The following is a 22663-nucleotide window of genomic DNA, read 5'->3' as shown; positions in this document are numbered from 1 at the left end:
CTACCTTCAGGGAACGATGTACCGTTACTCCTAAATCTTTCTGCTCTTCTGTATTCCTCAATGCTCTCCCATTTACCACGTATGTCCTATTCTGATTCTTCTTACCAAAATGAAGCACCTCACACTTATCAGCATTAAATTCCATCTGCCATTTTTCAGCCCACTTTTCTAAGCAGCCCAAATCCCTCTGCAATCCTTGAAAACCTTCTTCATTATCCACTATTCCACCTATCTTAGTATCGTCTGCATATTTACTAATCCAATTCACCACCCCATCATCTAGGTCATTAATGTATATAACGAACAACAATGGGCCCAATACAGATCCTTGAGGCACACCACTGGTCACCGGCCTCCAACCTGACAGACAATTATCCACTACCACTCTCTGGCCTCTCCCTTTCAGCCAATGTTCAATCCATTTGACTATCTTAAAATTTATACCTAAAGTCTGCACCTTCCTAACTAACCTTCCATGTGGTACCTTATCGAAGGCCTTACTGAAGTCCATATAGACAACATCCACTGCGCTACCCTCATCCACATTCCTAGTCACCTCTTCAAAAAATTCAATCAGATTGGTCAAACATGACCTTCCTCCCACAAATCCATGTTGAGTGCTCCTGATCAGACCCTGTCTATCCAGATGTTTATAAGTACTATCTCTAAGAATTTTCTCCATTAATTTACCTACCACAGACGTCAAACTTACAGGCCGATAGTTGCCAGGCTTCCTCCTTGAACCCTTTTTAAATAACGGAACCACATGCGCAATGCACCAATCCTCCGGCACTATCCCCATATCTAATGACATTTGGAAAATTACCGCCAGAGCCTCTGCTATTTCCTCCTTCACTTCTCTCAATGTCCTGGGGAAGATCCCGTCTGGTCCCGGAGACTTATCCACCTTTATATTCTTCAAAAGCCTTAAAACTACACCTTTTGTAATCTCTATATTCCCCATATTTACCCAATTTTATCCCACATCTCCCAATATCCTTCTCCTTAGTGAATACCGAAGAAAAGAAACTGTTCAATATCTCCCCCATTTCTCTAGGCTCCACACACAGTTTTCCACTCTGATTTTCTAAGGGACCAATTTTGTCTCTAGCTTTCCTCTTACGATTAACATATTTGTAGAACTCTTTTGGATTAGTTTTCACCCTGCTTGCCATAGTTTTCTCGTACCTTCTTTTAGCTTTCCTAATTCCTCTCTTAAGATTCCTCTTACATTCAATGTATCTTTCATAATATCTAGTAAGGGCATATGTGATTTCTTCCCTAACTTTTCACAAGGCATGAGTCAACCATGTTGATGGGTCTTGTAAGATGCCAAAAATTTCCCCTGAAGGACATTATAAGAACATTTCAAATTTTATGGTCTTTATTGTTCCAAATTCCAGACCTGCCATAGTGGGATGTGATCTCAGATCTCTGGTCTTAATTACTGCACCACATCAACTGACTTTAACTGGCATTGGTAAATTGTTTGTTGTAGCTTCACTTTGAAGAGCGACTTTCCCTGCAATGCTCAAGCATCTCTGTTTCCATTCCTTAAGGCAGAGGATTGTAATAATTACTGCTCTGATATGATTTGTTCAAAACCGTCATCACTCATATTGCTGAAGAAACTCAGAGCTTCCTTGTCAAATAAGTCAATTGATTATTTTAATACCCTGTTAAAATTGCATTCAACTGTGATTCACTGTTGCTTAATACATATTTAAGGAATTCAAATCTCGATATATGTAAGTCTGGTGAACATTAATTACTATTTATGCATGGTTTAAGAAATAAACAGCAATGAGGATTTAAGACAGAAAATTGATGCTGCATACGCTATCTCCGTTGTGTGGTCCATGTAGCATATTTTGGAATAAGCCATTAATCTACCTTGTGTATTTATGTTGAGTTGAGTGCATAATATTTATTTCAGCAGGTCCAAGCTAATTAACTGCTGTAAAGTCAGAGATGTTCTTTTCCTTCTGTTTGTAATTTGTGAGCAAAAGAGCAGTTTGTATTGATCATTGAGTATAGGAAACACATTTATAAACATTAGTCATTCCTTTTACACAATGACAGGAACATTGCTTAAGCTACAACATTCCTAATGTATATTATTGAATTCAATTATGTAGATCATTTGGATTGAGGGAATTAAGCTTGTGATATCAAACTGAATTTGTAATGAATGCTGTCTACTCAGCTGAATGACCTTAAAAATATTTTTTGTTCACTACATTTCTCATAGATTATGCTGAAAATCTTAACTTTCTATAAAAACAACAAAACCCTGTGAGCAAACAGTGCCCCAATCTAGTCTGGGAATGAAGCTCAAACCTCGATCTAATTTCCTTTTTTGTTGTTTCCATATGAATCTCTTTTTTTTCTCAGAGAAAGATGACTATCTGGAGTTTCCTTATTTTTTTCAGGAAGTCAAAGGGCTGTTGGCTTCCTCTCCCCTCCCTTCCTTCCTTTTTTTCCAAAGGTACTCATCTGAGAAAAAGAGAACGAAGTAATTCTGTTCCTGTTCTCTTTCTTGAGTAGTTTCAAATATTGACACAATTAGTACCCACTTTTAATCAAATCTATGTGTGGAGACTGTGAGGAGTAGGTAGCCTGACACGTACTTAGTAGGCTCACTGGTAAGTTTTGCAAAGAAATTCAGATTTCAATTCTGATATGAGTGTTAATTGCAAAGTTATATCCTTGTAATTTTTAGTCTGACAAAGTAATACTTGTCCAGAGGATGCAGTTAATTATGAATATTTAAAACTTCAAAAAATTCTGATGTTTCTACGTTTGGTCATTTTTTTTCAGTCTCAAACCAGTGGTTCTTAAGGATACTATGTATTTATAAAGGAAATAACAGAAAATTGTTAAGAATCCAAGTACTGGGTGGTACTTTGGATGTTCAGCTCTTTTACTGAATGTGCATGTTTAACATACTTTTCAAAAAGATTGAAATCAAAATGTATAATTGATCAAAAACTTATAGTCTCTTTAATTCTCAGTGCTTATGTAAGATCGTCAAAATTATATTTTCCATTGCAAGAAATGAATCTGTGCCCATGGTCTAGGATGGTGCCCAAAGTAATTGGTGCACAATTTTAAATGAACATTAGCCCAAGAAAGACCTTGCTTGTATGTTACTTATTTTCCAGTTTAAATAAATTAGTAAAGTGTTAATAATTGCACCCTTTGTAAGCAGTCGATGCAAAGTTCATTTTGATAAATATTTTCAAAACATTTGAGATAATCCAATTTTTTTTAATTTACACAATGCAACAATTTGCATCAAATTTACTCAGAATTCTGCAGTGACCCACACAATGGTAACATTATGTCATGTATTCATTATGAAATCGGGTTGAAATTTGTACATTGCATTGTGAGAATTTAAAAGTGTGTGGAAATAATTTTAATCAAGATCAATATTTAAGCACAAGAAAAAATACAAATGAAAACTTTTTAAATACTCTTTTCTTCTTAAAAGATAGCTTTACCCTAAATGTTAATAAATTTTGGAATAATTTTCTAATTTACATTTAAATTCCAGAAAATATTCTGGAAACTTCAGTCAGTTAGAGAGGGCAGGCATGCATAAATACACACACACACACACACACACACACACACACACACACACACACACACACACACACACACACACACACACACACACACACACACACACACACACACACACACACACACACACTAACCCTAATGCAAAAGAGGAAACTGAAACTAAAAGACTTAATAGCAGAAAGAGAATCCATTTATCTGCTAATAAAGGTAAATTCCCAGGGCAAAACAAAGCAGGCAGTAGAGGCCTTGTCTCTTATCTGTGGTGTGATCACATTCAGACTAGCAAAAAGCCTGCTCGATTTCACTTCTCTATTTTTGTAAATCATTTTGAAAACAGATCACAGATTTTTTACTGATAAATTGACTGCCAACAATTTTCATATTCTGAAGTGTTAAGTCCATAAATTTCCACAGCACAGTGAGTATAAGAGGTGTTACAAATGCCTAATAAAGCAGCCGTCTGTTTTGCACAAGAACTTAAATAGAATAACATTTCTGAGAGCCTCATTAGGATGAGCAAATTTACATACTTTTTAATAACTGCCGTAATCATCAATGCATTTCCTTCGATGTGAAGTACTTTGAAAATACTCTGAGACTGTATTAAGTACAAGATCTTTATTTTCTTTTGTAAGTTCTTCTCTGGTAATTATATATAATGGCAATGTTAATGTTATAAGGAAAGATGGATTGATATTTCCATAATTAATCCACACAGCAGCTTGACTCCTCCAGAACATGATCACTCGCTTCACAAGCATTACTTCTACTACTATTATCATTCATTCCTTCCACTATTGTTGCACCATAGCTCTCATAGAACAGTACAGCTGAGTATGGGCCCCACAGCCCATATTGTTACGCTGACAATTATAGAACTGTTCCACGATTAATGTAAGACGTCTCTCCCACACAGTCCATAACTCTTCCCCCACCCCTACCCCCATTTTTCTTACATGAATGTGCCTATCTAAGTCTTTTAAATATTCCTACTGTACCAGGCTCCTCCACCACCTCCAGCAAATTAATTCCAGGCACTTGCCACTCTCTGTATGATAAACGTACCTTTGACAGCTCCCCCAAAACTTTCCTCTACTCACCTGATATGGATGTCCTCTCACCTTGTCCATTACCGTCCTGGGAAAAAGGTGCTGGCAGTCCATTCTATTTGTGCCTCTTCAATTAAGTCACCCCTCTTCCTGCATCACTCCAAAGAGAAAGGTCTTAGCTTTCTCAACCTTTCCTCATAAATTATGTACTCTAATACAGGCAGTATCCTGGTAAATCTCCTCTGCATCCTCTCTGAAGGGCTAGGAGAGAGGGGAATAGTTAGGTTGATCATGGAATGGGTTTATATATAGTATGTTGGCCCAACAACATGGATTCTATACATATATTGAGAGCAAAGAGATATACGGTAGATATTTTAAAATCAAAATTGGTCCTCTTGAAGATTAGAGTGGTCATCAATGTATGGAGCCAAAAGAGGTGGGGAAGATCTTACATTTTATTGTTTGCTTTTGTATTTACTTGGGAGACATACATTGATTCTATAGAAGTGAAGCAAAACAGCAGTGAAGTCCTGGACCATGTACAGATTACAGAGGTTTAGATGGTTGATGACTTGAGGCAAATAAGAGTGAATAAATCACAAGGACAACGAGATATTCCCTCAGACCTTGAAGGAGGTTCATGCAGAAATTGTAGGTGCCCTGGCAGAGGGACTAAATAGGTCTTTCACCACATGTGAGGTGCCAGGGGATTGCAGAATAGCTAATATGATTTCGCAGTTTGAGAAAAACTCTAGAAAAATTGAGAAAATTATAGGATGGTGTCTGATATCAATATTGGGTAAATTACTGAGGCTTGGATACACAGGGACAGATAAGGAACAGTCAACAGTGTGTGGTAGGTCAGATTAAACAATTTTATAAAGTTTTCCAAGGAAACTACTAGGAGAATTGATGAAGGAAAGGGTGTGTATGTTGTCTGCATGGATTTTAGTAAGGCTTTCGACAAAGTCCTGTATGGAAGGTTGGTCAAGAAGGTTCAGTCACTTGGCATCCAGGATGAAGTAGTAAACTGGAATGGGCATTGGCTTTGCAGGAGAAGTCAGAGAGTGGGAGTAGTTGATTGCCTCTCTGATTGGAGGCCTGTGATTCGTGGTGAGCCTCATGCATCTGTGCTGGGTCCACTTTCGTTTTCCATACATCATCGATCAGGATGATCATCCATCAAATTAGATCAGCAAGTTTGCAGATGGCACAAAGATTAGAGGTGCAATGGACAGTCAGGAAGGATTTCAAAGCTTTCAGAGAGATCTGGACCAGCTGGAAAAATGGGCTGCAAAATGCCAGATAGAATTTCACGTGGACAAGTATGAGGTGTTGCTTTTTGGGAGGAACAACCAGGATAAAACTTGCATGGTAAACAGTAGGGCATTAGAACAGAGTGATCTGGGAATATGGATACATAATCCCCTGTATGTGGTGTCACAGATAGATAAGCTCATAAAGAGAGGGCTTTTGGCATATTGGCCTTCATAAATTAAGATATTGAGTATAGGAGTTAGGATGTTATGTTGAAGTTGTAGAAAACATTGGTGAAGCCAGATTTTGAGTTTGGTGTGCAGTTTAACTAACTACAGGAAAGAGTTAAATAAGATTGAAAAAGTACAGAGAAAATTTACAAGGCTGTTACCAGGACTTGATGACCTTAGTTATAGGGAAAAGGTTGAATAAGTTAGAACTTTATTCCCTGGAGCATCAGAGAATGAGGGGAAATTTGATAGAAGAATACAAAGTTATGAGGGGTAGAGACAGGAAAAATGCAAATAGGCTATTTCCATCAAGGATGTGTGAGACAAGAACTAGAGGACATGGGTTAAGGGTGAAAGGTGAAATGTTTAAGGGGAAGATTCGAGGAAACATCTTCACTCAGAGTGTGGTGAGAGTATGGAATGTGCTGCCAGCAGAGGTGGTGAATGCAAGTTTGATTTTAACATTGACGAGAAGATTGGATAGGATGGAGGGCTATGGTCTGGGTGCATCAACAGGACAAGGGGGAATAAATAGTTCAAATCAGATTAAATGGACCAAAGGGCCTGTTTTTGTGCTATAGTGATCTATGGTTATAAGGTTCTAACATTGTGGGCGAAAGGGTCTGTGTTGTGCCGCAGGTCTATGTTCTATGTTCTATTAAAGCTTATGTATCCATCCTTCCTATAATGAGATGACCAGAAATGAACACAATACAGTACTTGAAGTGTGTTCTAACCAGAGTTTTGTAGAGTTGCAGCATTACCGTGCAGCTCTTGAACTCAATCCCCCGACTAACAAAAGCCAGCACATTATGTGCCTTCTTAATTACCTAACCTACTTGCATGGCAACGTATGTACCTGGACCTCAAGATCTCTCTGTTCCTCCACACTGCTAAGAATCCTACAATTAACCTCCTACTCTGCCTTCAAGTTCAAGACTCCAAAGTGGGTAACTTCATACTTTTCAAGACTGCATCCTGTCTCTATCCTGTTGTAGTCTTTGACAAACTTCTACATTATCCACAACTCGTATTTGTGTCATCTGCAAACTTTAAAATCACCCTTCCACTTCCTTATCCAAGTAATTTATAAAAATCACAAAGGGCAGAGGTTCCAGAACAGTTCCCTGAAGAACATCTTGAGTCACCGACCTTCAGGTAGAATACTCTCCATCGACCACACCCTTTCCCTCTGCAGGCAAGCCAATTCCAAATCCACAGAGCCAAGTTGCCTTATGACTCTCTGGATGAGCCCACCATAGGGAACCTTGGCAAATGCCTTACTAATATTCATATACTCCACATCCACTCCTTTACTTTCATCAGTTTATTTTGTCACTTCTTCAAAAAACTCAAATAGGCTCGTGAGGCACAACCTTCCCCTGGCAAATCCACAGTAATTATCCCTAAGAAGGCTATACTTTGCCATATATTCATAAATCTTGTCCCAAGGATTCTCTCCAATAGTTTTCCCACCTGCTCAGGAACAATTGTTATCCCTCTACCGTCAGCCAAACTCAGTCAGAGACTCATTTAAGGACTCTTTCTTGTGAACTTTATTGGTTTTCATTTTTATTCTCTCTGCATTGCACAGTCAGTTTGTTTACATTCATTATATGTTTACAGTTTTTGGTTTACATGTTAACGCTCTGTACAGTTTTTTTTGCACTACTAATTAGTCATAATTCTTGCATGCCTGCAGGAATCTCAATGTGGTATATGACATCATGAATGTACTCTGACAATAAATCTGAAATCTGAAGGACCTTTGACATGACTGTTGGGGGAGACAATTCTAGGATTTAGTTCCAGCACTGTTGAAAGAAGAGGAATATTTTACAAGGATAGTATGTGTCTTCTGTCTTATTTCCTCAAAGGCAGAGAGCATGGGTTGAGGTGGTATCATTGAAGAAGTTGACATGTGTGACCACGGTCTCTGGATGGTACAAGCAAGTAGAGGTTAAGAAAAAGGTTGTGATGGGGCTTCTGAAAAATATTAAGCTCGATACATCCCTAGAGCCAGACAGGATAAATGCCAGGTTGCAGGAGGTGAGGGAAGAGATTGGCAGGGCACTGATGATCAGCTTGGTGTCCTCTGTAGCCACAGAAGTGGTACTGAAGGACTGGAGAATGGCAAGTGTAGTTCTATTGTTCAAGAAAGGTAATAAGCATAATCCTGGGAATTATAGAGCAAATCTTGTCACACCTATACATCTTTCCTGATGGCAGCATCAAGAACAGAGCATGTGCTGGATGGTGAGGGTCTTTGATGATTGCTGCTGCTCTCTGATGGCAGCGTTCCCTGTAGATGTACTCAGTAATGGGGAGGATTTTTCCTGTGATGTCCTGGGCTGCATTCGCTACCTTTTGGAAGGCTTTTGGAAGGGTATATGTGTCCCATTACTAGATGGTGATGCAGCTGGTCAGCACACTTTTCACCACACCTCTGTAGAAATTTGCCAAGGTTTCTGATGTCATACCAAACCTCCACAAACTCCTGAGGAAGAAAAAACGCTGATGTGCTTTCTTCACAATGCCATTGGTGAATTGAGTCCAGGAAAGATCCTCAAAGATAATGACTCCCAAGAACTTAAATTTGGTCGCCCTCTCCACCTCTGATCCCCCAATAATCACTCTGGCTTTCCTTTCCGGAAATCAATGATCAGTTCCTTTGTTTTGGTGACATTGAGTGCAAGGTTGTTGTTGGTGCACCATTCAGCCAAGTTTTCAATCTCCATCTTGTATTCTGACTCATCACCTTCCTTTATACATCCCACTACCATGGTATCATCGACAAATTTGTAGATAGTGTTATTGTCATACAGTGCCACACAGTCGTAGGTGTAAAGTTAGTAGAGCAGGAGGATAAGAATACAGCCCTGTGATTCTCCAGTACTGATGGAGATTGTGGAGATATTCTTACCAATCCTCACTGATTGTGGTTTGGAAGTGAGGTAATCACAAGATGCAAAATTAATGTATTCATGGTTACTCTTGCAATGTTGAGTCCCAGGTTTTGGAGTTCACCAGAACATTGTGTAGTTTTAGGAAGGTCAAAAGCTGAAAGATCTGGAATAATGATAGGCCTTGCTAGTGAAGCCTGTTCTGAAAAAGAGACCAGAAAGAAAATAGTGTGAATACATTGATATTGGACTGGGCTGGTAATAGACAATTTAAAATATGTCTACTAACTCATTTAAATGAGTTTTTAGGTTAACCAAAGCATGAGAAGTGAGTGGAATTAGGCCATTCAGCCCATTGAATCTGCCCCACTATTCTATCATGGCCAATTTACTATCCTTCAACACCATTTTCCTGCCTCTTTCTTATAACCTTTGATTCCCATCCCAATCAAGAACTTCTCTAACTTTGTCTTAAATATATCCAATGACTTACCTCTACAGCTGTCCTCAGCAATGAATTTTACTACCCTGTAGGTAAATAAATTCCTCCTCATTTCTGTTCTGAAGGGACGTTTTTGTCCCAAAGCTGGGCCCTCTAGAGCCAGACTACCCCACCAAAGAAAATATTCTCTCCACATCCACTCTATGTAGGCCTTTCAGAATTTGCAAGGTTGCAATGAGATCTCACCTCATTCCTCAAAACTCCAGCGAGTACAACTGCAGAGCTCTTGTTCATCTACAGTATCTTTACTATGAACTATTGGTGATGTTAAAGGATTGGAAGAGGTATTGATTTGAAAAAATATCTTGCCAGTGTTTGCATTTTGAACACTTTGAGAAAAGGGAAAGCCATAGACACATGGTTACTTTGAGAAATATTGTATTCTCTATTTCTTTGTGCTGATAGCTGTATGCTCAAGGTGAACAAAATATGGTGCCATTTCTACCATTTTAGTGTGATCATATCTAAACTGCTATTTCAACTCATTTTTCTTGTTCTATTTTCAGATCTTTTGTTGATTGATGTCAGCTTTATTAACAATTTCACATTTCTTTACATAATGTTCCATCTTGGCTAACTAGTCTGTAGGACCTTTGCTTTCTTTTGGAAACTCTTCAATGTTTGCCTTTATATTAACCATGTCAATGGTCACAAGCTGAAACCATAAAGAGAGTGAGAGGAATTTCAGAGTCAGAATTTATTTTCATGAACAAGTCATGAAATTCATTGCTTGCGGCAACATCAATAGTGCAAACCGTGACAGATTATATTTTATATTGTATATGTTTTATATGAGATTAAATTGTGGCAGATATTTTTTAGTGTAGGTCACATACAAACACTTCAAAACAGATCTCATTTAAAATGCCAGAGCTTTGCTCAAGCCAGACAGACCAGGCTCCGAGTGCCTTTGAAAAAACTTTGAAGGATGCGTATAAGGACTTATAGGTGTTATGTAGGTGTTAATTGGACATGCTGTGGAGTAATGGATTATTGTTTTGGAAAGCAACAGATGAACAAACTCAGAAGCTCAGAAGATTAGGTCTGGAGCCACAGTCTGAGTGCAGTTGACTGTTCTAAGAGGGTCATGTGGTTTTCTCTAAGTGAGTGAGCGAGAGAGAGAGAGAGAGAGAAAGAGAGAGAGAGAGAGAGAGAGAATTCAGTTCTACAGTTCTACAGTTCAGCAACTGGGACAGGAACATGACAGGCTGGCAAACTTGTGGAAAAACCCCATTTTGAAGATGGGTTGTGAGTTCTTAGTTCAGCCTAGTCAAAGCCCTTGTACTCCATACAAGAGGAGAGGACGGGCTGCATAATGTTTCTCTTGAAATAAGGGAAATGAAAAGAAACTCTGTGGTGACCTGAAAGAAAGAGGAAATGATCTGGAAAACCCTGATGGGACACATTTCTTTGGCAAGACACTTAAGTGGCTGATCTAAAAGAATCAGTTGTGGGGTCCAATGAGCAACAAGTCTCTCTCTCAAGAACAAGAACCTTCCTGAGCAGTAACCATTTACTTTTCAAGCACCAAAGCCTGGCAAAATTCATAAATGTTAAATTCTGTGCACAGTATAAGAATTGCCTGCAACCAGTGAACTTGGAGGAATGAGAAGTGAGATTGGACTGTGAATTAAAGAACTTTTCTTAACTTACACACACACACATTACATACACGTGCACTTAGAATTAGAAGGGGGTTAAGTAATAGTAAAAAGTTAAAATTTGATCTGTTTTCATGTTTAAAGATAATTAAAAGCAACTTTTGTTTAAGTAACCATTTGTCTTAGTGAATTTCTATTGCTGCTGGGTTTTGGGGTCCTCTGGGTTCATAACAAAATGAACATATTTATAACCATCGTACACTATTATAAAAAAAAGTAAAAATAACAGTGCACAAAAAGTGAGGCCGTGTCTTTGGTTCATTGATTATTCAGGAACCCGATGACACCAGGGAAGAAGTCATCCTTGTGCCATTGAGTGCTCATCTTTAGGCTCCCCTACCTTTTTCCTGATGGTAGTTGAGTGAAGAGGGCATGACCTGGATGGTGGGGGTCTTTGAAGATAGAGGCTGCCTTTTTAAGACACCGCCTCATGTAGATGTCCTTGATGGAGTGAAGTCTGGTGCCTGTGCTGTCACAGGTCCATTAACAACCCTCTGAAGTTTATTTTTGTCTTGAGAGTTGGCGTCTCCATACCAGCCAGTAATGCAACCAGCCAGAATGCTCACCAAGGTACATCTGTAGATGTTTATGAGAGTCTTCGGTGACATAACCAACCTCCTCAGACACTTCACAAAGTATAGCTGCTGGCGAGCTTTCTTTGTGATTGAATCAACATGGAGACATCAGAACAGATCCTCGGAAGACCTTCTGCACTACTGAGCCCTCAATGAAGACTGGATCGTGTTCCCCCGACTTTCTCCTGAAGACCACAATCGTCTCCTTGGTTTTGCTGATGTTGAGCGCAAGTTTGTTGTCGTCACGCCATTCAACAAGCTGATCTATCTCCCTCCTGTATACTTCCTCATTACCGTTTGTGATTCTGCCAACAACTGTCATGTCATCAGCAAACTTTTGATGGTATTGGAATTGTGCCTGGACACATAATCATGGGTGTATAACAAGTAGAAAAATAAATGGGTGAGTGGTTTTATCTAAAATAATCACAAAATCACTGAAAATTAAAGAGTCGCAAGCAAACTTTCAAGTAGAACTTGGAGAAATCTATTTTTTTTTTAAATTTAGCACAATGAAAATAAGTTCATTTTTTAAACAAAGCAGGAAGTGTTTGTGAAAGTACCACTGCTTGTTGAAACTACTGGATAGGCTGAAAAACCAGTTTCATCAAAAAGTTTTCTGAAGCTATACATCTGGATTACACAAAGAAATTAAAATTTTCCATTTTAAATACAAGTAGAAAAGCATTTGATCTTCACATTAGGGTGGCTCTGTTAATAGATGATACTGATGCAAAAAAAAATCATTGCTAATATATATCATATGTAACATACGCAAGTTAAAATTCCTGTGTATATGTACTTGTACAATGTATATGACAATAAACTCACTGTCAATTATTGCTATTAGCCAACAAAACCCTATGTCCTTTGAGGTTTATGAGATCTGTATCTGTAAACCCACTCCAAAAATATTTATCTCTTTAAGTTTCAAACTCATTATGCAGTTTTTGGCACATGTCACAAACCATTTCTTGAAATTGGTCTTTTTTGTTTTGTCCTGGTAACATTAGATCAATTCCAATGGATATTGAGCTCTGTAATTTAGCTCATAAAGATTTATAAGAAAAGCACTCAGTTTTAAAGGAAATAATCAGATGGGTCATTCTGAAACTTTGAATTTTAACCAACAAAGAAACAATTATTTACTCTTATATGAGGTCATCTGGTATATTTCTCAAAAGTATTTCTCAAAGATCTTGCTCTCATTTCAAAGTGTTGTTTTTTCTTCTTGAAGTATCACTTTCAAATAAAGAAAGTGGGAAAAGACAAATGTAAGAAAAAAACAAGCCAGGGTGTCATGAGGAGAGATGAAAGAAGAGAGATAATGATAAAGGAATTAACAGAGACTGAGAAACAGAAGTGGATGAAAAAGATAAATTGAACATAAAGGACAGGCAAAATGAAAATGGAGAGAAAAGCAGGAAGGATCAGAAGGAACAGAAGGTAGAGAAGCAGAATGAAGGATGGAGTTCTTCTGCATGTACTTAAAGGCATAATTTGGTTTCATCTTTATGATTTTTTTTTCTTAATGAAATCATTTAAAAAAATAATGCCAAGGATAAATCAAGGATTGATTTGTTAATCAGCTATTTAGCTGACGATGTAGTTTAGGTAGAGTCACAGAAGACTGTAGTTGCTAGAATATGGAACATAAAGTGGGGTACTGGAGGACTTCAGATGGTCAGGCAGCAACTGTGGGGAGAAATGGACTGTTGATGTTTTGAGTTGAGAACAGCCCAGGTGAAGGGCCTTGACCTGAAATGTCGATTCATCATATACAACAACAGGCTTTCTGACCAACAGAGTTTGTCTAGCAGCTTGGTTGTTGCTTGCTCCTTGGATGTCTGCTACAAAGAAGTGTAGGATTTGTGTCTTTGCCAAGTTTTCATAGGCTTATTGGTAAAACATGTAGCTCGCCAATTTTGAGATGGATGGTAAAGATGGTAGGTAGGAAGATAAAGGGTTTTATTTTTTTCCTTGGAAGGAAATGTATTTTGTCCTCAACAGTAGGTCTCATAATCAATTAAAATGTTTGTAAGACCATAAACTTCTCAAAGTTTCACCAAATTACAGAGACTTGGGTTTGGAAAACAACAGCAAGAAGGTCTACTGAGATGACCATAACAGTATATTTATGGTTTGTGATGGAATTGATCAAATACAAATGAACAGAGGATTTTGCTTATTTTCCAGCATTTTGGGAGTCCAGTGGATTTAAATGTGTCAAAAGAAAAAGTTTAAAAATGAAAGTGAAATAGGAGCAAAGGAGAGAGAAAAATGTTGTTGTAGATTTGGGTGGAAGTCATCAGTGTTATTGGCCTGATTCAACCTAGTTTTGGTCAAATACAGAATTCATAGGATAACTTTATTGAAATTCATCATCAAGAATTGACTTGAGACTCAACATATGGAAGAAGATTCACGTAGAAAGGCAAAAAACAAATTACCAACTACCAAAATTATTAGTGACACAAAATCAACTAATCCCTTTCAAAATAGATAACCTTTGCTTTAGAGAATGGGAGAGAAAAGGAATTAAAAGAATAGAAAATTGTTTTTTGGGGAAATAATTTATTATCATTTGAACAAATGAAGTACAAATATGGTATAACTCACGGTACAATGTTTGCATACCACCAACTGAAAACTTACTTAGGACAAATTGGGAAGCAGACTGAGATTACCAGAAGGAAGCAGCTTTGAATATGTGATTACAGAAACAACGATAATAAAAAGACTTATAACAAACATGTATATCAAGCTGCAAGAGAGGAAAAGGATGAAATAAGCTATAAACCCAAACAAAAGTGGGAAAAAGATTTAAACATAAAGATAAAAAATAAAATATGGGAAAAGTTATGGTCTGGAACTATGAAAAATATAATAAATATGAGGTTACGCATGATACAATATAACTGGTTACACAGACTATCTATCACGCCCCAAAAGTTAAATAAATGGGATCCAACATTATCAGCTAGATGTTTTCGCTTAAGAAGGAAACGGGAACAACAGTACATGCAATTTGGGCATGTGAGAAAGTGAAAAAGTTTTGGGAAGATCTAAATCAGGTAATTTTAAAAATCACCCAATGCAACATATAAAAAAATCCAGAGATCTTTCTTCCTAGTCATATAAGAAGTAAAGAATTAGGCCTCAAACTGGATGAAGCGCAAAAAAGATTTATTATGATAGGCTTAGCTGTAGCCAAAAAAAGTATAATGTCAACTTGGAAATCGGAAGACAGCCTGAGAATACAGCAATGGTACATGGAAATGAATAAATGTATTTCATTGGAAAAAATAACATATAATTTAAAAAATAAAGTCACATTATTTGAACAAATTTGGGAATCGTACATGGAACACAACAGAGAGGGCCTACCGTGGACCTCCACCCCCTAAAATGATAAAATGAGAAGAAGACAAAATGACTTGATCCAGTGTGCAAAAGTAGATGACACAATTTTCTTGTTTATTTTCATTGTATGATGACATTGTTTAATGGTTTTATTGTATTGTATATGTTGAACGTTTAATGGGTTTGGAGGGGGGTGGGAAGGAGGGAGGGAAGGGAGGGGGGAAAAGGGGAGAAAATGCCACTATGTATATTCAAGAGGGAAATGTTTGTGTGTATTTTAATTGATATGGTTCATATTGTGAAAAAAAAATTTAAAAAAAGAATTGACTTGAGAGAGCATAAAACAAAGTCTTCTAGATGGAAGATTATATGAGTGAACTGTGCTCTTGGTAAGCCTTCAATATCTCTGCCCTTGTTGTATTTTTGTAGGTAAGGAACCTTGGATAATGCTGCCTCACCTGCTCTACATTTTTCCATTTTTTCTCAGAACTCCACTGGAATAAAACTCCAAATTTCCCACTAAACTAAATCATGCAGTTTTTTTTTTCCCAGATGTCGCAGCTACCCAGTCACACCTTGACCTATTTAACTGAACAAGTAACAGAGGTGATAATGGGAACCATTGGAGAAGAGGTGAAGAGTAGATGGAATCTGATAGGAAGGGGATCCAGGAGGAGAGGGTGAAATGTGTGGGTGGAGAATGTAGAAGGAGATGAAACTGGATGAGTGAAAGGGAGCTTGGAGGGGTGGGTGGAAGCAGAACAAGGATTGGAAAATAGGTGAATTGGAAAGAGAGAGAAATGCTCCTGCCGTTAATTTGTCAACTACCCAGAGAGAGGTGTTGTTCCTCTAGTTTCAAATAGTTTAGGACACTACAAATTCCATTTTTTAACTCTATAATATTGTTGTCAAATAAGATTAAGTAAATTGAAGTCCAATGTTGTAATTTATATTGAGACATTAACTTGGATTGGTGATGTGAAAATCAAAATAACATTTATAGAAAATAAACGGTACCAGTTCTTTGCACTAAATGTGTTTAAAGATCAAAGCAAAAATAATATTTAATTTTTTCATGTTAGACTGAGATCATGTCATATTTTCTGATTTTTTAAAATCAAATGCATGTGTCAAGGTTCAAGATTCAATTCATTGTCATAAAGAACAGTGTTGTATTACATGAAAATTCTTTTTGCCTGCTGCAAGGCAGGCAGATTTGCCACCATCAGGAATTGCCTAACCCTCTTACATTTCTTACAGTCAGAGAGAGGGAAGCAAAAGGGAGTCCCCCCCACCCCCACCCACCCCAGAGTCACCGAGTGTCTGTAGATTCACCTCCAGTGCTTCTGCAGCCCACCGGTCCCTTAGCTGCAGAGCTCCCTCATTGGCCCACCACTGTGGTCACTGTCCATGCAGGTCGTCTCCTCAGCTCTTCCCTCTCAGATGAGGAGTGGTCTTTCCCATCTCTGGTGCTCTGCTCCATTCCTCTGCAACTCCTCGTGGCTGCAGCCCATTAATAGACGTTGCCATCTTTGGCACAGACCCATGGTCGCGGGATTTCAAATAAAACCCCTCCATCAGCTCCCTCAATAGGCCGTACAAAGCATGTTTGGAGCCGATGGCCGTTGACGGGGTGGCTGGACCCCACGGGAGCACTGCATCTCCATTCCCTCGCTCCCCGTGGGTCCGCACCAACAGCAGCATTATTGTTACAGCGGCTCCAGCAGCGCCACCATTTCAAATGTCAAAGATGGATGTTGCTAGCAGAATGGAACCTGACTTCTGTTGCACTTGTGTGCCATTTGTAGTTGCTTTTGGACATTTGTAACTCATCCCTAGATGAGATCATGGTCTCTTTGGGCATGTGTTCACTATGAACTACATCAAAAATCACATTACACTGGCATAGGCAGGGATGGAAAGGACCTTTACAATGTATTTAACTTTCTTAATAGAATTAAGTTAAGAAAACTAGTTTTGCAAAAACTTCCAAATCAGACATTTTCTTTTCTTGGACTGTTCCAACTGTCTTGTGATCTAGTATACTCTCAGTTTTTGCAATGACAATTCAATTAACATTATCTTTATGCAGCCTTGTTTACTGGCAGTGACAGATGGAAAATTGGATGATTTTCTGATATTTTAAATTAATGCTCAGTGAAGCATGTTTGATTTGAGAGTCTGACTTTTATGAGGGAGGCCCCATCATCAAAACCACAAAGCCAGCAGATGACACTTCTGTTGTCAATGTCCCTCTGCCAGATGTTAAAAGGAAGAACAAGCTGAAATAAAGATTTTTTTTCTTCTTCTTCTTCCTCTATCCTCTCACAGAAAACCTTGGCTCTTTGCAAAAAAAATCCAAAATTATTTACTCTGCCATCTTGTTTTGCATTGTCTGCAAATTTGAACTCCATTCATTATACCCCTGCATTCTGATTTCAGTGAGCAGGGTAGAATTCGATGGGGAAATCACAACCAACTTTTACTCTAATTCTCCCCGTTTAACCAGTCACTGATCCAACCAATCCTTCACAATTCCTCTTATCATGGTCTGCTTTGCTCTACCATATCAAAGAATCTTTGAATGACCACATGCACAAAATTTTTCAATTTTTCCAAGCACCAAATCTATCAATTTCCTAAGAGCTAATTTAGCTTTGTTTGCCAGATTGATAATTACTTACTTTGTGCCTTCCTATCTAATTAAAGATTCCAAACTTTTTGTATCAGATCTGTTAACTGTTCTGATGTGGGAGTTGGAGAATCATAGAAAAGGAAGCCTGCTCAATTCTTTAAACTTGCACGGTTCTTTCAAAGGTTGACTGATTAGTCACCTTGCACTGCTCTTTCCTCATCGCCATTCGCTGTCAATTATTTATCCGATTCTCTTTCGAAGACTCCTATGAATCTGTATCCACCACCTCTGAGCCACTGTGATCTAAACCCGACTCGTTGTGTAAAATGTACGTCCAGAGTCATCGCTAACTCTTTTCTCAATCACCATAAGTCAGATCTTTCTGGTTGTTGCTCCATCATCCATGGTTCTATTTGATGACATATTGAACAAAATCCATTGGAGAATCAAAATTCAATGGACTACTACATTGCAGGTTTATCAAATGAGAAGACTGATAGATTTCTAACCAGTTTTTTCTTGCTTTCTCAATATATTTAATTCAATTTTTTAAAAATTTAGACTTATAGTGCCCATGAACCTGTTCTGCCCACATACCCCAAGTAATCTCCAACCCACATACATATTGAAGGGTGGAAGAAAACCCACATAGTCAAGGGGAGAATGTACAAACTCCTTATAGACAGTGCTGGATTTGAACCTGAATCGCTGGCACTCTGATCGTTTTGCAGTAACTGCTGAGCTGTGATACAATGTTCAGAATTCAATGCAATTTGGGGTGGTGTGGTGGTACGCCATTAAGCAGACAAACTGGCCCCGCTTGTCACGCTCGGCGGGGCAGCCAGCCAAAATGGCGCCGTTGGGGGTTTCCTCCCGACCTCGGCACTGGGCTCAGAGCCCACGCTTGTGGACCCACGTGATGCCCCAGTGACGTCGGGGCCCCCCAGCGCGGTACTCAACCAGGTCCAGGCTGGGAGTATAAAACCAGCCAGGTAGCCCGCAATAAATCAGTTTTGCTCACTGAACTCAACCCGTCTGGTTGTGCGATCCTTCAGTTAACAGTGTAGCTGCCGCTACAATTGGTGATCCCGACAGGTTCAAATGTCTTTGAACCCGACGTGATCGACCCCTCGATCAACGCTATAGTCATCAAGCTTCCTGACTTCTGGGTTCAGGAGCTGGAGATCTGGTTCAGCCATGCAGAGGCTCAGTTTCATCTCCGCCAGATTTAATCGGATTCGACCAAGTTTTACCATCTAGTCTCCGCCCTGGACCAGGCCACCACCAAACGAGTGCTGCACCTCATTCAGCACCCACCTGCAAAAAAAATGGAATTAATTCAATATGGCTTTAATGGCCTTGGAATTGCATGCTTATTTATATTACTCCTTTCAAAAAACAAATGATTCATGCTATTTCTTTGGAAGCTTTCCCTTAAGTTCTTCAGTCAAGAGAATGTTAGAGATCTCAGGAATGTTACTGCCAACATGCTCGCTGCAGTCCACCCAGTGGAATTCCTGCTTTTCAAGACCTTTAATTAAATGTTGCTGATACATAAAAACCTCAGCCTTAAGTATTCAAATAGTTTTATTTACCTCATGCAACCGTTCCCTCAAATTTTCCTCACTTGACATAATTGTCTTCTCATTCCCAATGAATGAGAGTAAGTAATTATTCGCCAAGGCAAATAGCGCCTTTGGAAGACTACACAAAAGAGTCTGGAAAAACAACCAACTGAAAAACCTCACAAAGATAAGCGTATACAGAGCCGTTTTCATACCCACACTCCTGTTTGGCTCCGAATCATGGGTCCTCTACCGGCATCACCTACGGCTCCTAGAACGCTTCCACCAGCGTGGTCTCCGCTCCATCCTCAACATTCATTGGAGTGACTTCATCCCTAACATCGAAGTACTCGAGATGGCAGAGGCCAACAGCATCGAGTCCACACTGCTGAAGATCCAGCTGCGCTGGGTGGGTCACGTCTCCAGAATGGAGGACCATCGCCTTCCCAAGATCGTGTTATATGGCGAGCTCTCCACTGGCCACCGTGACAGAGGTGCACCAAAGAAAAGGTACAAGGACTGCCTAAAGAAATTTCTTGGTGCCTGCCACATTGACCACCACCAGTGGGCTGATATCGCCTCAAACCGTGCATTTTGGCGCCTCACAGTTTGGCGGGCAGCAACCTCCTTTGAAGAAGACCGCAGAGCCCACCTCACTGACAAAAGGCAAAGGAGGAAAAACCCAACACCCAACCCCAACCAACCAATTTTCCCCTGCAGCCACTGCAACCGTGTCTGCCTGTCCCGCATCGGACTTGTCAGCCACAAACGAGCCTGCAGCTGACGTGGACATTTACCCCCTCCATAAATCTTCATCCACGAAGCCAAGCCAAAGAAAGAATCTTGAATAAGAACAGCAGGTCAGATGCATCATAACAAACTATTCCTTTGGTCACTAAAAATATAGAAATGGTCAACAATTTTTATATGCCTCATGTGAGCTTAGATAAAAAGAAATTATTGTAATTTAAATAAGTAAAAGCAGTGCTATTAGGTAAATGTTTTACAAGCTGTAACTTGCAATAGGTGCCCACGGGAAGTGTCAACTTTCATCCTTCTTCCTTCATGGTCCTCTTGTTTTAACTTGTTATTTGTGAAACCCACATTTCACAATGGAAGTAAATCTCAGCATTATTATGAGCTCACATTTCATTTAGTATGACTGTCACTTTAAGGGTTAATACAGGCTGCAAGTATTTTCAGTTGAGGTGAGACTGCACTGCACCATCAAGTACAAACTATAAACAAAGTTGATACTCTGAAGGAAGAGAAAGAACAATGGTTGTTTATCCCGGAAAAAAGTGGTGAGAGTCATGTGAGTGGGATACTTAAAGACACAGGTTTTAATTATTGACCAGCAGCCACCAGATGAACATAGAGGTGGAGTGACTTGAAGTGAAACGGATCATTCAGCTGATTCTACTTGTCATGGGAATTATTGAACCACCGTGACCAAAGAAAAGGACACTTTGATTGACCTGTATCTGGGTGAAGGAAGCAGTAGAATTATTGCATCGAATTGTGACTAAGGAATTGGTCATTTCGACTGACCTGTGCCTGGATTTTGGAAGCATCATGGAAGTCACATTTTTCGTTTCCCTTACTCAAGGAAAAGAGGAGTTGGGATAACCGTTCGTCCAAAAGGATATTTTTCAGCAAGGAACTCAACAAGGATTCGTGAGTTTTCAGCAGTTACTCAGTCTCTCCCACCTCCTTCGTAATTACTTCTGGGCAACAGTTTAAAAGTCTGCATTTCAACACAAGATTTCTAAGACTGAACTATGGACTGACTTTCCAGAATTGTGCCTAAGGTGTAATGGTTTGTGTATCTCTCTCTCTCTCTCTCTCTCTCTCTCGCACACACACACACACAAACACACACACACACACACACACACACACACACACACACACACACACACACACACACACACACACACACACACACACACACACGTATATTCATTAAGATAATTAAAGTGTTATATTATTAGCAATTGTTTTAAAAGAAAATCAATTTCTATTGCTGCTGGTCTGTGATGTAGCATCACAGTCAGTCTTTTTAGAGCAATATTCTTTTCAGCCTTTGAAACGGTGTCAGGAAAGTTTGGCAAAACATTCAATGTACATCGAGCTTGTCCCAAGCAGGTCATGTAAAAAATGGGGAAGGCCCCCATCACTTCAGAGGCTGTTGTGTATAAAACAAAAAAAAATTGTCTGTTTAACAATGTTCAAGATGTGTAAGTAGGAAAAATAGTACTCAGATATTTCATAGATTGGCAAAGTCGAGGCCATCTTTTGGCTCATAAGGTAAAGACTGCATCTTTCTATATGTCAGCACATGTTTATCCACCGATAAATCCATGGATTACCTGAAATTGATCTCTTCAGATGTGTTCTGTTCCTTTTGGTACTCATGATATGACCTCCTCACAATGAGCAAGACCAAGTACAGACAAGGTAACTGTTGCAGAGCACCTGGATCGTATTGGCAAAACCCACCTTTATATTCTAGTGGCATGTAATTTCAGCTCCCTTTTTCAGTCCCACAATGACTAGTCTTTACTCAGCCTTGCCATGGTGAACCCAAATACAAACTAGAAGAACAACATTTCATATTGGTGGCATGGTTAGTGTAGTGGTTAGTGCAACGCTGTAACAGCGTCAGCAATTGGGACCAGGATTCGATCTAAATTAAAAATTTAAATGTAAAAAAATCTGAAGTTTATAAATATCCTATTTTAGCATCCTTCTCAGGAGGTCAAGTCCATTCCAATCCTAGGATTTAAATCACCAAGGACAATCAATGTCTCCCATTAGTACTTATTATGGGGATCACTCCAAGTTAGAAAGGATTTCACTCTGACCACATCCACTGGCTGCAGGGTTCATGCTGATGGATACATCGTACTGATTACCCTTTAGACTGAATCAAAAGGACAGAAGCTATTTATTTATCCATCATGTCAGCCAGTGATATTCATTTGTTTATTTATGTTGGAGATCCAATTCTATGAAGACAGAGTCCCTTTCATATTTTCCTTTCTAGAAAGAAATATTACCATTTTTTCCTTTCAGTTGGCTTGTCCTGTTCTATGTATCTCATTCAGAGCAGTGATGTTAATATTAGAGTCTGAGTTCTCTGAGAATAACAATACCCCCTACATTTAGGTTATCCTGCCTGAGGAAACAGCTACCCATCATCTAGTGATATCGTTAGCAAATACCAGCACCTACGGGGATCACGGATGCTGGATATGCCAATTTTCTAGTTGTCTGAGACACACCCTTCTAATGCCTAACTAATGCACCTGCATTCAGAATAAAGT

General features: G+C 39.1%; 1 protein-coding gene across 2 annotated transcripts in view; it reads left to right on the top strand.

Annotated features, from left to right (window-relative positions):
- Positions 1–2506: 2506 nt before the first annotated feature.
- The window catches only part of znf366 (zinc finger protein 366), a 76840-nt gene continuing 56683 nt past the window's right edge, over positions 2507–22663 (top strand). For both annotated transcript variants that reach the window (XM_069936824.1, XM_069936818.1), the window contains exon 1: positions 2507–2645. The gene's annotated coding sequence lies outside the window, so the exon portion shown is untranslated. The remainder of the gene's footprint in view (positions 2646–22663) is intronic.

This window comes from Narcine bancroftii, chromosome 1, assembly GCF_036971445.1.
Source record: "Narcine bancroftii isolate sNarBan1 chromosome 1, sNarBan1.hap1, whole genome shotgun sequence".
NCBI classification, from domain to species: Eukaryota; Metazoa; Chordata; class Chondrichthyes; order Torpediniformes; family Narcinidae; genus Narcine; species Narcine bancroftii.
This window is presented reverse-complemented; position numbering and strand designations above follow the sequence as displayed.